This window comes from Ambystoma mexicanum, chromosome 5q (genome assembly GCF_040938575.1).
Source record: "Ambystoma mexicanum isolate Mex_15411 chromosome 5q, UKY_AmexF1_1, whole genome shotgun sequence".
In the NCBI taxonomy this organism is placed as follows: Eukaryota; Metazoa; Chordata; class Amphibia; order Caudata; family Ambystomatidae; genus Ambystoma; species Ambystoma mexicanum.
In genome coordinates, this window is record NC_090933.1 from 898,166,875 (window position 1) to 898,184,541 (window position 17,667).

The window sequence follows — 17,667 nt, forward strand, 5'->3', positions numbered from 1 at the left end:
AAGTAATCTACTACATAAATTGGCGACGAGGATCATCACCAGAACCTACGCAGAATCATGCAAGGCGCGACGCCACCGCCACCCTTTCTACAAACTCCAGGTAGGCCTGCCATCCCATGACCACAATGGCAACCCTTGTTCACAACTTATGTGGAAGCTCTGGAAGGAGCGGGGTTCTCAGCGGCAAGGCGCAGGGCCATGCTACTCAATGCCCTGGGAGTGGAAGGTCAACGAGTGTTCGAGAGTCTCACCCCTATACCCGTGGCTGGCGATGATGATGATGTTTTTAAGGAGGCGGTTAGGAGAATTATAAAAAGATTTGCCAGTAAGGAGAACACAGTGCTCCATAGGATAAGGTTTTACACCCGAAAGCAAGAGATGTCCGAACCAGTGGACGATTATGTCACAAAACTGAGGGAACTAGCGGCGCTGTGCAGTTTTGGCAACAATGCAGAGAGTCTCATATGTGACATGTTGGCTGTGCACACCAACAGTCGCAAAGTCCAGGCTAAATTCATCATTGAGAAGGAACTGCAATTGGATAAAGCAATAGAAATTGCCAGAGCAGTTGAAGAAACGGCTGGAAGACGGAAGGAGCTTACAGGAGCCCAGGGTCCTGCAGAGATACAAACGGTGAGATTCCATTCAAAAAAAGAAAGGCCAACGATAGACACGAGAGAAGGAAGAGGGAACAGGAGAGAGCCCCTCAAGTGCCACAGGTGCACCAGCACGAAGCATCTAGCGTTCGACAGGGAGTGCCCAGCCAGAGACAAAGAGTGCTCCATCTGCAAACGAATTGGCCATTTCTCTATAGTGTGTCGGTGGAGAAACAAGAAAGTCTCCAGTCTCGACGCAGATCGAAAGGCAGAGATAGATTCTTCCTCAGAAGATGAAGGAAGGCCCACCGTCATCATGGTGAACAGCACAAGAGCCAGAAGAGAGAAGCCCCACTGCACGATCAAAATAGATGGCAGGGAAACGAGGGTCATGGCTGACTCTGGTTCTGATTTGACGATCATACCCCTTCGGACCTACAAGGAAATGGTGGGAAAAGAGAAGGTGCAAGTACTAACCACGAAGCACAAACCCACTGTGTTCGCAGGGGCGTCAGTCGAACTGCTGGGATATATCAAGGGCAGAGTGGAATTTAAAGGAAGGGAAACCACAACCAGAGTGTACCTCAGTCACGAAGGTCCAGCAGTGTTGGGTTGGGATGACCAAGACAAGCTAAAAATCAGATTGGATCCCAGCACCGAAGATCAGGTTTTGTCGGTCAGGGTTACGAGTGGACACGTCGTCAAAAGTGATTACCCGACACTTTTCTCGGAGGAGCCAGGGCACATCAAAGGTTTCCTACACAAAATTGTGCTCAAAAGAAATGCGGTCCCGGTAAAGCACCGTGTGAGACCGGTACCAGCCACAGCAAGGGACACCTTTAAAAATCAGTTGGAAAAAATGAAAAGGGAAGGGGTCATTGAAGAAATTGAAGCATCGGAATGGCTGAGCCCGGTCGTGCTGATAAAAAAGCCCCAGTCACAGGAACTAAGGGTGTGCATAGACCTGCGCAGCTTGAACTTGGAAGTGGTCACTGATAATTATCCCCTTCCAAGCATCAATGAACTCATTCTTCTGATGAAAGAAGCAAAAATATTTTCAAAATTGGACATGAGAAATGCATATCACCAAATACAACTGCATGAAGAGTCGAAACCCCTCACAGCATTCATCACCCCCTTTGGGACATACCAATTCACCAAAATGCCATTTGGATTGTCATCAGCAGCGTCGGCTTTTCAACGCATGATGGATGTCCTGCTAAGGAAAGTTCAAAATGTGGTGTACTTCCAGGATGACATCTTGGTGTATGCAGCGGATGAGCAGGCACACGATGCTACGCTGAGAACTGTTCTAAGCAAGTTACAAGAAGCAGGGGTGCGACTACGGCATGAAAAATGTCTATTCAAGGTGAAGGAAGTAGAGTACTTGGGATATAAAATATCGGAAAAAGGTATCAGTCCCAAACAGAATCTCATGCAAGCCATTGCCAAAGCGCCGGAACCCACCAGTAAAGAGGAGGTGAGGTCATTTCTCGGACTGGCCGAGTATTATGCTAAGTTCATACCCAAATTCTCGGAGACCACAGCACCCCTCTGTGAATTACTCAGAAAGGGATCGGAATTTACATGGCAAGAACCCCAGAAGACCTCGGTGGAGAAGATAAAGCAACACATCATCGATGCACCCTGCCTCCAGCCATTCAATCCGTTGTGGGAAACAGTCGTCACCACAGACGCCAGTGCATATGGACTAGGGGCAGTCTTAACTCAAAAGAAAGGTGACACAGAACATGTAGTGGCATTTGCCTCAAAGGCCTTATCAGAGGCGGAACAGAACTATTCCATCATTGAAAAAGAAATGTTGGCCTGTGCATGGGCGGTGGAGCATTTCAGGACATACGTGTGGGGCACGAAATTCAAGCTGGTGACTGATCACAAGCCCCTCATTCACATGCTTAGCCCGGGAGGCACTGAGGTATCCACGCCCAGACTTGCATGCATCGCGGCCAAACTGCAGGAGTACACGTTTGAAATCCAGCACATCTCAGGCTGGAGGAATTCGCAAGCTGACTGCATGTCGAGATTACCAGAGGGCAAAGAAAAAGCCACCACATTCCTGCAAGGAGAATGCATAGTTGCATCCATCACTGACCTGAGGGCACCTGTTTACCTAGAACTCAGTGAGAGACATTGGGAGGAAGAGGATGGAAAAGACCCCACCATGGCCATGATTCGCAAATGGATTAAAGAAGGCTGGCCAAGTGAAAAAACGCTGCCCGAGGGCATGAGGCCTTATTGGAAAGTGTCGGAGGAGCTGCCCGAAACGGAAGGGTTGATCATGAAAAGTGATCAGATTATCCCCCCCGCAGGAATGAGACGCACCATCCTCTGTAGAGCCCACGTGGGCCATTTGGGAAACACAATGACGCGCCGCCGGGTGAGAGAGGCCTACTGGTGGCCATCCATGGACCAAGAAATTCGGTCCATGATAGAGCGTTGCCATGAATGTCTAAATAGTGATAAGAGACTTAAGGTCCGCCAAGCACCACTGATACCCACAGAAATACCAGAAGCGGTATGGTCCAAAGTGGGCATTGACTTCATAGGGCCGTTGGAAGCCATGGCGCCTGAACATCGATACGGCATAGTAATGGTGGACTACCTATCCAAGTGGGTGGAGGCGGAGTTTGTCCCGAACATAACTACCCAAACAGTCATAGAAGTACTCACAGAAATCTTTCAGCGGGAAGGCCTTCCCAGTGAAGTGGTCACTGACAACGGGGTGCAACTGGTTTCGAAGGACATGGAGGAATTCTTGAAAAGAAACCACATCAAACAAAAGAAAGCGGCCCTATATCACCCCCAAGCCAATGGGCTCGTGGAGAGGGCAAACCGATTCATAAAAGGTACAATACAACTGGCAACCGCTTCGGGAAAGGACCCCCTCAAAATCACCAAGGAAGCCATAGCGGCTCACAGACTCACTCCAAATGAGATCACCCAAATATCCCCGTTCAAAATGTTGAGAGGGAGGAGTGCGACATCCACGCTGATTCCACCATGGTTGTCGAAGGTACGAGAGGACGAAGCAGTGGACATGTCAGAAGTAGTGTGGAGAATTGAAAACAGTAAAACACGCATGAAGTCATGGAGCGATCGGAGAAGAAGGACTAAGCAAGCATCCGACATAGGGAAAGGAGATTTGGTTAAAATCAGACTACCCCAGAAAGATCAGGTCACAGGGTCTCGCTATAGCCGACCCATCGAAGTGATTCACAGAGGAACAAATCACGTCCGCACGGAAGATGGACGCGCATGGAACATTGAAAGAGTTGCACTGTTCCAGAAGTCTCGGGAGAAAGTGAGTACACAGGAGAAATCGCGAATGGAAGCTGAAAAAGACTACGAAAGAGCGGAAGAACGAGAACTAGCAGGAGACGACAGAGAAAGGACGGAAATCGAAGTTGAACAAGAAGCATCGAGTATAGACCCCGAACCGGTGCAACAAGACGAGTGCCCGGGAACAAGCGATCGGCCTAGAAGGGAACACAGAAGGCCGGTGAGATTTAATGGCTATGTTTTACAGTAAATGTGTTGTTGGTTAAAGAAAAGGAGATGTGTAGAAGCGTCGCGAGAGCTCCCGCTCTCGCGAGACCTCGGAGCGCGAGGAAGCCCGCCCCCGCGGGGTTTCGCGCGCACAACGAGAGGAGCGGGGAGAGCGACGGCGGCAGACGAGCGTCCCGCCGGCTCCTCCACAAACAGGGCCTGCATTGCGTACTACGCATATGGACATCACGGCAGCATACCCTGTGTTAATTAGGCACGTTGGCCTTTATTGTTGACACATGCACGTTGCGTGCATTTATGCTTAGAACTAAGAAGGAATAAACCTCTGGTTTAAAGATCTGCCGACTCCTGTCGTTACTACAAGTAATCTACTACACCCTGCTATGCACATAGCTTTACTTTGTTGATAGCCTAATGTTGTGATGCCAGATGAATTGTCTGAAAAGGCAAGATCTTAGAAGATGAGGAGAGTTTTGATCCCCCATGACACCTGTCCCATTGACAGCATCACATGTGGCAGCTTTCCTCAAACTATTGCTAAGCTGTTTCCTGGACATCTGTACCCCAATAACTCCAATCCTTTCTTGCAACCCCTGGCCCAGGTTGCTTAGATCCCACACCCTTGACCCCTGCTCTCAAAGAAGAAGAGCACAGGTGATTTGTTGTTTGACTATTCATTGCATGGCATTACACTGCAGGATGAGCATGTCACCTATAGCACCTGCAAACACTCTCCAGGTGTGTTGTTCTGCATCCTGTTAAAATATTTGCTCGTGTTTGAACAGTATTTTATATAATAGCAGGTTGTCCCTTTCCGACAGGAGCTGGGGAATCAAGTTGTGATTAATTGGATTATGCCTCGCAGGAGTACAAGGATGAGTAGGGGTAAAGTGGCCCACTCAGCCCTTACACTTCTTCAAACCAAAACACAAGACAATGTTGGTTGCCTCCATGACCACCAGTCTGGCTTCAGAGTTGCCAGAAGCACAGAAACTGCTCTCCTGAACACCCGTGAAGGCTAGCTCTCCAATGTTGACTCTAATCTCCCTTCTGTCCTCATTCTCCTCGATATATCCTCTGCTTTTGACACGGTCAACCATGCCATCCAGCTCAATCGCCTCTTTAACATCCTTGGTATTACTGACCAGGCCCTGGCCTGGTTGACCTCCTTCCTCACCGAACAACCATCTCAGGTCCAACTGGGGTCTTTCCCCATGGGTCTAAACTCTCCCCCTGGGACTTCAACCAATACCTGGCACCTCTTGACCACTGCATCGCTACTTTCTGCTCCAATTTTCAATGTTATGCAGATGACACTCAGTTCTCTTCCAGGCTACCCTCAGCCACCTCTGCTTGTTCTCTCATACCAGACTGGCCGCAATTCAGGAATGGTGTGCGCCAATGATCTGTGCCTTAATGCCACTAAGACTGATCTCCTCATTGGGACACCCACTCTCTCTTTTCCTCTCTTTCTGGCTGCCCACTCTGGGCCCTCTTCTTGTTCCTTCCTGTGAGGATAAGAACCTTGCTGTCATTTTCTACTCCACCCTCTCCTGCTTTCCTCACATCCCTGACCTCTCTAAGAAGTCATACTATCAGCTGCACCTCCTCAGAGGTATTCTTCCTTTTCTCACCTTCCTCCAGAAGCTCACTGTATCCAGAGCTCTGGCCCTCTGTAGGCTGGATTATTGCAACAGCCTCTTTCTAAATCTTCCAGCCTCTACTCTTTGACCTTTACAACCTATCCAGAACAGGACTGCAAGACTTGTCCTTGGCCTCAAGCCCAGGGATCGTATCTCTCCAGTTCTGAAATCTCTTCACTGGCTCCCCATGGCTGCAAGAATCAATTTAAAGACCCTCTGCATCGTTCACAAGGCTTTCTGGGGCCTAGGATAGTTCTACCTCCAACTTTCTCTTCCAAAACATCTTCCTTCTCGAGCTCTCCGCTCATCTACCTCCAACTCTCTGAGGGTCAGACGCCTCTCCAAGCAAAGCGTTTGGGGCAGATTTATCTTCTCGGCTGGTGTCTCTCTCTGGAACAGCCCCCGTGCCTCTCTCAAACTTGAGCAGAACCACCTCCGTTTCCGGAAGCAATCCAAGACCTTTCGTTTCGCTTTTGCTTTCTCTGTTCCACTCCCCTGCTGATGCACCTGACTTCTCTGCGCACTGATCACCTGGTCACCCTCTGAACTCAGGCCCAGGCATTCTGCATGTCCAGTGGCCCTTGCACTGCCTCTGGGCTCCCTAGCACTTAAGGGTCTGTATCTGCAGTCCTACAGTCCCTTGTCTCTACACTTATGAGCCACCCGCTGGCTGCACCTGTGAGTTAACTGCACTTCCCCCTTCCCCTCCCCTTGGCACTTCTCCCCTTCCCTCTTCCCTGCACTTGCATAATCTGAATGAAACAAGACCTATTAAGATCATTATTTTGTCTTCCCTTTGTTTCCCCCTCCTTGTCTTGTCGCATCTAGAAACACTTGTGCACAGACGCATTATAAATGCCACATCATATCATATCATATCATATCATAATCATAATGGTAAAACAGGGAAAATCAAGAGCTATACCTCCTTCGCCTTTTGTCGTAACGTGGGCAGAGGGGAGGCTATACTCTTAAGAGGGTTGTGAAGGTGAACCAGTAATGACCCAACAACACAGAATCACAGTCCAAAATAAAGGGAATGTCCAATCAAGGTTCTATAAAAATATAAACACTTTAATTAAACACATGATCTGCACATAGAACGAAAAGAGATTACTACACAAAATCCCACCCCAAAGGAAAGAACAGAGAAGATGCAATGACTTCTATAGTGAATCCCACTTAAGAGAATATCCTGATGACCGCCTTCGTGACCACATGGGTTTTGATGCTCCCCAGGTGGATAACTTCAGGGTACTGGGTGACATGACCAACTACAATCAAGATATACCGGTTTCCTGAGGAGATTTACAGATCCAAAGGATCCACAATGTCCATACCTATCCTCTGGAAAGGCCCCCCCAACCATGGGTAGTGGAATTATGGGGGCCTTGGTGGTCCCGCCAGCCTTGCCAGATGCTTGGTGTTGGGGGCTGCTCCGGTCCACCGGGCAGCCCCATGCTTGGGTCGGGTGACCGCTGACCAGGCACGCACAGGCAGCGCTCACGCTGCAAGCACAAGGGGTGGGGGTCCATCCCACCGGCTCCGAGGACACCGGAGCTCCACACATGGGGCGGATGGCAACCGGCTTACCGCGGCCCCGGCTCTGGGGGCACCCAGGCCGGGGTCGCCATCCTGGCCCGACTCACAGGGCCAGGGCGACACACAGGGACGGCGTTGCCCGGCAGGGGCACCGTCCGGATGGCGTTGCCCGGCAGGGGCACCGTCCTGACGGCGTTGCCCGGCAGGGGCACTGTCCTGGAGCTGGGCCCCATTCTTGGGCCCAGCACACGTGGTGGGGCACCCGCATGGTGGGCCCAGCACACGTGGTGTGGCACCCGCATGGTGCCCCCAAAGACACACACACAAGCGGAGTCAGTTGGGCCTCGACTGACGAGCCGGAAGAGGCTCGTCTACTTTATTAACTTGGTCACGTGGTTCCCCACGTGACCACTGCAACACGCTTGGGCGATACCATGCCTCCCAACAGGAGATGAAACAAAAACCCCAACGCCCCAACATAACCACCACTACTACCACTACAACCACTCTACTAATACACCCTTTATTAACCTGGGTGAGTGGTTTCACTGTTACTGAATGCCGCCATTGTTGACCCCCCTGGCACCATTTAAAGCATGGCCACAATATGCAGGATCACAGCTTCACATCGCCACTTGAATGGGCCATTTTAAGCAAGTCCAGGGTCTGCAGGGTCCCAGTCTTCATGGAGATGGCCACTGAGTCCATATTAAGCAATTGCAAGTCTGCAGGAGACCAGTCCGACATCATACGTGGGTAGCTCCTCAGGACAGTTCAGTTCACCACTCATGGGCCGGCAAAGCCGCACCTGGGGAGGCCCAGGTGCCACATCGGCCAAGTCCACTGTCTGGAGGGCGCCTGTGATGGGCTACTGGCACCCTGGGAGCTGGCCCCTTATGTCCCACTTCCTCTCTCTCACAGGCAGACAGCATGAACAAAACCAATCGCAAGGTGCCTCAGCTGTAGGGCCCGGATGGGCACCGGACCACTACCAAACGCTGAAGCCCATCTGTTGAACCCCTGCCTGGCTTGGGGACATGTAGCTCCCTCCATATCTGCCCTGCTGCCCATGGATAGTTTCACCCTGGCAGGCCCAGGTGTTCTCCGGCCTCGCCCCTCCTCTTCACACTTCGGGCACCATGCGACTTGCATGGGTCACCGCCGGGCCCAGGCGTTGGGATGCCACACCCCTTTCCCTTTGTCTGGCGGCCGCCGGGTTTCCTTTGGCGGTCCTCTTGCCGCTCTTCACTCTCTTGACCTGCGGGCGGGGAAAGGGCAGCGCCTCCCCCTTGCAGGCCCCGTTGGATTCGGGCCTGCATCTTCGTTTCTCTTTTTTTTTTTTCTCGCGGCAGGCCCATGTTCTTGGGGGGCACTGCCGCGGGCTTTTCTTGTAGATCGCGGGCTTGGGCCCGCCTTCTGTTCTTTGCGGCCGAGGCCGCGGGGCAGTACCCCCCTTTCAGATGGAAAAGGTGGCACCTCACCCTCACGGTGGCCGATGCTGCAAGCACTTTCCCTCCCCACGGGGAGCTGGGGGGGGGATGGCATCCTTGTCCTCGCGGGCCCAGTTGGTGTTGGGCCCGCCTCATTTTTTTTTCCTGTGTCGCCCATCGCCGCAGCCAGTCGGTGGGGGAGGGGCAGCTCGGCTCCTCCTCGCGGCCGATGCCGCGGGCATTCCAGTCCCCACGGGAAAGTGGGGGACGGCTTCTGCCCTCCTGATGGTGGTGGGGGCCGATTGCCTTCCTCCCGCGGTCGACGCAGCCCATCTCACTCTCCCCCCTTTGACGCGGCAATTCCGCATCCAAGGCGGGGAGGGGCACAGCCACCCATGCGGCCGTTGCCGCGGACCTCCTCCATCTCCCTCAGGGGACAAGCAGGCAGCCCACCCCCCATGTGCACTTCGCAGGCCCAGTTGGAGGTGGGCCTGCCACGGCACTTCTTCTCGGCGGGCCCAGGTATAGACAGGCCTGCCACACCACGACATCCTCCGGGCACACGGGACTCGTTCCCTATATTTGCCGCTCCTCGCCTCCGCGGCTTGCGGGTGGGGGAGGGTAGCACCTCCTCTGTGGCCGACGCCGCAGAAACTTCTCTCCCCCAGGGGGATACGGGGGAAAACAGCCTCCGCTCCTCCACATCGCGGGCCCAGATGGAGATGGGCTCGCACCATATCTTCTTCGGGGCACGCGGGGCCCCTCGCCTCGTCGCCATCACAAGGACTGTGTTGCCCGGCAGGGGCACCGTCCGGACAGCGTTGCCCGGCAGGGGCACCGTCCTGACGGCGTTGCCCGGCAGGGCCACCGTCCTGGAGCTGGGCCCCATCCTTGGGCCCAGCACACGTGGTGGGGCACCCGCATGGTGCCCCCAAAGACACACACGCGGAGTCAGTTGGGTCTCGACTGACGAGCCGGAAGAGGCTCGTCTACTTTATTAACTTGGTCACGTGGTTCCCCACGTGACCACTGCAACACGCTTGGGCGATACCATGCCTCCCAACAGGGGAGACATGTAACACTTGGCAAGTGTGGTAGTACAGGACAAATGCTTTTGTCTTTAACCCCATCTGGGACCAGTAGAAATAGGTTGACAGACTGTCGGTTGTTTCTGTCATTCTGAGATGCCTGCCAATGGAGTGTCATGAGCCAAGTCCAAAAGGAACCTTCTGTGGCACTGGGGAACCTTCACATCCCGAATAGACAGAAACATCCATTGCAAAACTGTGCATTCACACTTTGTGACAAGAGGCAAGAATGGGGACTAATAGCACCATGGGCCCACTGTATTGGTTGCAAGCACTTTCCCTTTAAGGGGACGATTGTGCAATATTGAGAAGTCCCCAGTGAGTAAGAAAATACATTGTTTTCTTTATCCCTAATAATAAAAGAAACATTCTACATTATGTGGCATACCCACACGAGATACAGAATTCCTGCGGATACAAAATTGTACTTGAACAATGTAAAATTGCTCAGCCCCACACAACTACTAAACTAGCAGTGATCCCAGAAAGGTGAAACAGGAATGGACCAACTGGCATCCCTCCTTTGCCTCTTTTGGTAACGTGGTTAGAGGGCTGGCTACCCCATTCAGGGGGATGTGAGCTGGTGCAGATGCAACACAAATAACAATGGTGTGGTGGTACCAACATAAAAGAATGTTGAACCATGATTCTGTAAAAACAGGTACTTTCATAAACTAACAATGTATGCAACTAATTAAAACACAAAAAATCCACTCATGTAAAGGAAGCACAGAAAATGCAGATTTTTAGAGTAAATGGGGCACTATTGTTGAAGACAGGGGTGCAGGCAATTGATTGAGCAGCCATTTCAAAGGTACTTAAAATGTCTTAAAAGGCAAAGAGTGGGGTCTGATAACTTACTTGTGCCCTTGAAGGCGGGCAAGAACACTACAAATACCTGTATTGGTTGGCTTGGTGGTTCAAAGTTGTCGAGCTGGGCTTCTTGACACTTTTCAAGTCTTCACTGAAAATAGGCTGAGGCGATGGCTCCCAATAAGTCATATCTGTTATCGAGTTGGATCGAGATGAGGCTTCCAAGGGGTCAAGTTAGTGTTCGAGACTGGTGAGTCGATGGCTTCAAGTGGGTCGATATGGCTTTTGAGTTCGACTGAGTTGAAGAATCTATTTGGCCAACTCAGGACTCAGGATGAGGCAAGTCAGATGCTTTCACAGCGACAATCCAGCTATCAAGTTATGGCAGCGATGCGCTTCACTGGGTCGAATCGACATCAAAACAATCCGAAGAAGCAGGTAAGCAGTTCAAAATTCTTAGATTGCCAAAGCAGCACAGCAGGTTCTCTAGCAGCTCAAACTGAGTCAAGCACGGTTGAGTTGTCTTGGCGGTATCTTGAAGAAGTAAGCAGATTTCTGAGATGCTTCTGGGTTTCTGAGTGGCTAAGTAGCCCGATCAATGGTCTCCAAAGACAATGGGAGTCCTTCCTTTCTACACTTCTGCTCAAGGAAGCTGTCTGGCACCTGAAAGGGGTCCTGGTTCCAGTGCACAGGCAGCAGGAATGCCTTGGTCCACAGCAGTTTCACACCACACATACCCTTGACGTTGGTAGGAAGAAGAGTTTCCTCTTATTTTTTTTATCTAGTATATCATGAAACACAAAATATTTGATTTAAATAGAACATACCAAGTATGAAATGCCATTTTCCATTTGTCCTTAGATCTCAATGAGAGGAAGTGGCACACCCTTGGAGGTCTAGCTTTGTGAACATGGTAGCAGCTTTGACCTTGTCCTCTTAATAGCACATTGAAGAGGAGCAAAGGGCAATGATTCTTTTTTTTAAAAAAAATGTTTTTATTATTTTCAAAATACAACAGGTAATAACCAACCCCCACAGCATGTCCAAGCCCCACCCTACCACAAACTCGAATGCAGCATAAGTCACTAGATCAATATAGATTGAAAAATAATAGACATTCAAAAACTAGAAGCAAATCCCCGGATATACATTGTTCAATGATAGCAACCACCCCTCACCCCGCCCCAATGACCACCAAGCACTGATCAGTAAATAAACCATAACAAGCCCCAGTCATGCAACCACTCCTTTGCCACTGGAGTCTTCCCTTCACCCCTGAAGCACTCCTTTGTGCACCCTCTTCTTAAGAAACCCAGTGCTGACCTGTCCTGCCCAGCTAACTATCACCCAATTTCCATCACTCCTTTCCTGGGCAAACTCCTCGAAAAGCTGGCCATCTCCCAGGTTAATCTTCACACTGAATCTGTTGGTTTTCTCTATGACCATCAGTCTGGCTTCAGAGCTACCAGAAGCACTGAAACTGCTCTCCTGAACACCTGTGAAGACCTGCTCTCCAACCTTGACTCCAACACCCCCTGTGTCATCTTACTTGATCTCTCTTCTGCCTTTGACACAGTCAACCATGGCATCCTGCTCAACCATCTCCATGATAACCTGGGTATCACCGATCAAGCCCTGGCTTGGCTGACTTCTTTCCTCTCTGATCGACCCTCCCAGATCCAACTCGGGTCTCTATCTCTACATGTGGTGTTCCCCCGGGGTCTAACCTCTCTGTGGCTGTTCAACCAATACCTGCCCCTTCCTGCCCGCCGCTATGCTGCTCTCTGCCCCAACTTTTAGTGCTATACAGATGACACTCAGCTCATTTTCAGGCTCCCCTCAGCCACCTCTTCCCCTTCTCTCATCTCTGACTGTCTGTCTGCTATCCAAGAGTGGTGTGCCACCAATGATCTCTGCCTTCATGCAAGTAAGACTGAGATTCTCCTCATCGGCAAACCTGCTCCCTCCTTTCCTGTCACTCTTTGGCTGGCCTCTCTTGGCCCTCTTCCTGCTCCCACCTGTGTGGCTAAAAACATTGGAGTCAACCTCGACTCCACACTCTCTTTATCTCCTCACATCTCTGACGTCTCTAAGAAGTCACACTACTAGCTGCACCTCCTCAGATGTATTCTTCCTTTCATCTCCTTCCCCCAGAAGCTCACTGTCTCCAGAGTTCTGGTTCTCTCTAGGCTGGATTACTTCAACAACCTCTTGCTAAATCTGCCTGCCTCTACTCTCCACCCTCTTCAACTCATTCAAAACAGGACTGCAAGACTTGTCCTTGGCCTCAAGCCCAGGGATCGTATCTCCCCAGGCCTGAAATCTCTACACTGGCTCTCAGTGGCAGTGAGGATTAAGTTCAAAACCCTCTGCATTGTCCACAAGGCCTTCTGGGGCCTGGGGCCTCAATACCTTCAACCCTCTATTCCTAAATATCTTCCTTCTAGAGCTCTTTGCTTATTCGCCTCCAACTCCCTCAGAGTCAGTTGCTTCTCCAAGCAACAAGTTGGTGGTAGATCTCTTCAGCTGGGGCTTCGCTCTGGAACAGCCTGTCACGCTCACCTGGTCTCCACGGGGGCGTAGCACGTAGCCGTACGAATGATGTCTGCACTGGTGTAGCTCTGGTGGTATGATGATGTCCTCTCCCCTGTGATCACCCCAGGAGGAGTTTGTATGCAAAGTTGAAAGAAGATATTAGCTATTGAGTGGGGCTGGATTGGTCCCACCTCCTTCAACCTCCTGATGCCCAACTTCTCTTCTGGCTCACCTTTGGGTTTTGTGAGGTTGGCTCTCCACCCTGCTTGACTTTCAGCAGGAGCGCAGTAAGCTCAGTCTTTCCCCGGCACAGTTACTTCACTGGTTCAGAGTGGCTGTTGCTGTGTCTGGAATATCTGGATTAAGCAGTTAAATCTCTCTGCTAATGGATGCTTGGTATAGGTGCTCAATGTCTTTATTTCCCAAGGTTTAAACGTGTTTTGTCTTTCTTGCAGGCGCGGTTTCGTACGGAAGTTTGGATGAAGAATTGACTCTCCTAGGATGCTGAGCAGGTTACCTCAAGGTGAGTATTAGCGCGGATGAGTGGCGCTGGATGGCTGAATAATTGTTCATTTTTTTTTCGTGCGCGACTAACCTGCTGTTTCTGTTCCTTCTCTACAGGCAAGGTGCGGCCCCAGGATGAAGAATGGAAGAACCGCTCCAACGTATTCTGGAGGATTGTAGATCCCCGAGTGAGTATTGGATGCCTGCACGGATGCCCTCTTCCCAACAAGGACGGCGATCCAAAGATCAGTTGAAGGCGAGACCCATGGATGAGAATTGCAGGTAAGGCCTTTGTTGCTGTAATAACACCTGTTCTTCTCTCTTTCTTCTTTCAGGCACCGATGGATGGAAATCTCAGAACGAGCGTGGTTGTAGAAGCTCGAGGACAGAGCAGACACGGTGAGCGTTACGCTACAGGAGTGCAGAATAACGCAAAGCATGTTCTGCCTGCAGGGCGTGGCTTAAATAGCCTTGCAAGTAGTTCCAGGCAAGTAGTCCCTTTACCACACCCTGCCTTTCAGGTGAAGTAGTCCCTCGGTCACGCCCTGGATATGCAGAAAGGCTCAGCCTCACTAAGCTGAGTAAGTAGTCCATATGGTTCAAACCATCTTATGAGCCTGGCGCCAACGGTGCCAGGATTGAGTGCAGGAGGTTCTGGGATGCTCCTTTGGGGCTTGATAAGCCCTATTGGGTGTCAATGAATGGGGTGGGCCCATCAGTTCCAGGTGTTTTGGAGCACGGACCATGACACAGCCTCCCTGCCTCTCTGAAACTTGAGGAGAACCATCTCTGGTTCCGGAAGCACCTCAAGACCTTCCTCTTTGCTTCCCCTTTCTCACCTCCTCTCCCCTGCTGAACTCCTGGCTGAAATTGAAACTGCACTTGTCACCTAGCTACCCTCTGTTCTCAGGCTCAGGTCCCCTACCTGCCAGTTGCACACCTGCACTGTCCCTCCCTGGCAACCCTTACACTCTGGGGCTGTTTCTGTATCCCTACAGCCCCCTACCAGCACTTTACACCTGATGTCGGTACTTAACCTTGCACTTGCCACCAGATGGCCAGATTGCTTATTTATTGTTTTTATTTATTTTACTGTTTATCCTTTGTACTGCACTGCCCCCACCCCTTTCCCCTCGCATTTTTCCCCTTCCCCCTCCCCTGAACTTCCGTGATCTCAATGTCACCTGACCTAGTAAAATCGTTGTCTCTGTCTTCCCTCTGTTCCCCCTCCCTTGCCTCGTTGCACCTTGAAACACTTGTGTATAGGCACGTTATAAATGCCATATCATATGATATCATATCATGCCAGTAGGGAAAGGTTTGTGGGAAAGCTGCTGATGGAAGTTGATGGAAGTCTTGGAAGAACCCCCAGTGTCAGGAATGTTTCTAGTGGAGCGAGCGCACCGCAACCTGGCGAACAGGCCCCCGCCCCCAGGGCACCAGAGCATCAGATTATTGCAAGAATCTTTAATTACAGAGACAGCAATACAATACTACGGGCCTCCAGAGATAAGGGTGAAATACGCTGGGGCTCTGCGACTAACCAACCTTTCCCAGATTTCAGTCAACAAATACAAGAACAGAGGAAAACCTTTCAAGCTGTGAAGAATATCCACAGGAAAAAGGGGGTCCGGCATTCAATGTTGCTGAGCTCCAAGTGGTCCATAAGGGCAAGACTGTGTTGTTTATGTCACTGGAACGTTTTGCCTTGCAACTTCCGGACCCTGGCGGATTGCATATCTGGAGCGCCAGGGGGGAACGACTCCTTTTAATAGTTGGTGTAATGCACATATGTCTTGTTGAGCCTCCCGCAATAGGGAGCCCATGCACTCACTGACGGCTCGCCCTTTCCGCAATCACTGTGGGTTGAATGTTGAGTAAGGTTGTATTTTTGATTGTGAACGGGTGGGGGGTGGGTGAATTCACCAATATGTTGGTGTTTCTGGCGTGGGGGAGTGGGTTGGGGTGTTGGGTGGGAATGGAAGGGAACACTAGATGTTACTAATGACTTCCTTATGTTCAAGCGACTCGTTCCTCTAGACAGCCACTACTAGGGGCATGGGGCAATTCAGAGGGCCCCCGGAAGTAATTACTGACCTGTTATTGTATGGAGTTGTCTAAGCCTAGTATGGGGTCTGGAGACTACATCTCACTGATGACTTGAAACATACGTGGGTTCACTAATTGTAAAAAGGTTTGCTTGATTGCAAATTATGTTAAGAAGCACAGGGTCAATATTTTGTGCTTGCAGGAAACACACCGGGCACGAGATGGAAAGCTTTCCAACATTCTCGGGTTGGGTATACATAGGTTCTGCTCCTCCTTAACCTCCACTCTCACGGGGTGGCCACATACATACGTTGATCGCTAGAATTTAAACTCCTTGAACAGGTTGGGGATGAAAGGGGTGCTATATTTTATTGGTGGGGGTGGTTGCAGGGCTGCAGGATCTCCTCTTGAATATATATATGTACCAGATGATGCTTGCCCTTACTTCTTCCAACGTTGTGCCAACCACCTTCATAAATTCCCAACCTATGAGGTCATCATGTGGGTGGGCGACTTAAATGTGGTAATCACTCTATACCTAGATAGATCTTCTACTGAACAACTAATTCTGCCCAAGGCTGTGCTGAAATGGGCTGTTATAGCACAATACCATGAGCTTCACGATGCCTGGCGATCGGTGCATCCTATTGGCAGGGAGTATTCCTTCTATTTGCGCATACACAGAATCTCCTTTAGGACAGATTACCTTATGGAACATTGAGAGGGCTGGGATACTTCCCCTGACCCTTTTGGACCACTCTCCGGTGTTGATTAGATTTTCAGGCCTGTCCCTCCCACCGAGATAACTGCGTTGGCAGTTCCAGACCCACGCTCTGGAAGGAAGTAGCACAAGGCATACACACCTATTTTCATGCCAACTAGGGTCGGTTCCAAACCACGGGGTGCTAAGGGAAGCCTTTAATATGTATATCAGGGGTTGCATCATTTCCAAGGAGGGTGGAGTTCTGAAGGCTTTGCATAGATCTATAGCTACACTTCAATGGAATTTGTGGACTTGGTTTGCAGCATGGGGATCATGACATCCTGAATGTCCAAAATTGATTAAGGCAGAAAAGGGAGGAATTGGTCCTCTTGGCAAGTAGGGAAGAGCATTTTCTCTGGGATCCCATTGCAGCAGCGACATATGGCAAAGGGGACTGTCCTAATCGGACACTGGCCTGGGCTAGTAAATGTAAATGTCAACTGAACAGACTCGATCAATCATGAAAGAATATTTCAGGTACATTTCGGAAGACTGTTGCTTCGTACCCTGGGGGATCTTGTGCAGGAGGGGAAATCAATTATCTCAGAGGCTCTGAGAGGCAGGAGGGAATGGATGGCAGTGACGATGCTGCTCTATTTTCAGTTGAGAGAGGTACTCAAGGCCAAGTGGCCAGAATTCCCACACCCACCGGCTACTTCCCCTTTAATTCAACATGTCACGTCACCACTGACTACTGGGAAGCTGGTGTCCTCAATCTACAAGATTAGTTCACAGAAAATGAACAAGGTGAGCGGTTGCAGGGTTAAACGGGAGACAGCACTGAGAAGGGTGTTGACGGATGAGCAGTGTGGGGTGATCTGTATGCAGATGCACAACCTGTCCCTGGATAATCACTTCTGAGTGATTCATTTTAAATTTCTACACAAGGTGTATTATTCTCTTGTACATCTGCATGGTTTTTACCCTGAAAGGTCCCCCAAGAGCGTTAAATGTGGGTATGACCCAGCTGATTTTTGTTTTATGTGTTTTGCAGCTGCACACAATTTCGACCATTTTGGATTAAAATAGGGGAAGCTGTGTCCCAGGTGTTATCCACACAGAGACAGCATACCCCAGACCTTTGGTTGCTGGCACTGGTTGAGGCTGGTTCTCGAGACAAACAGAAATTGTTGGGAATTGTGTCAGTGGTGGCTAGATCCTTAATTGCCAGGGCCT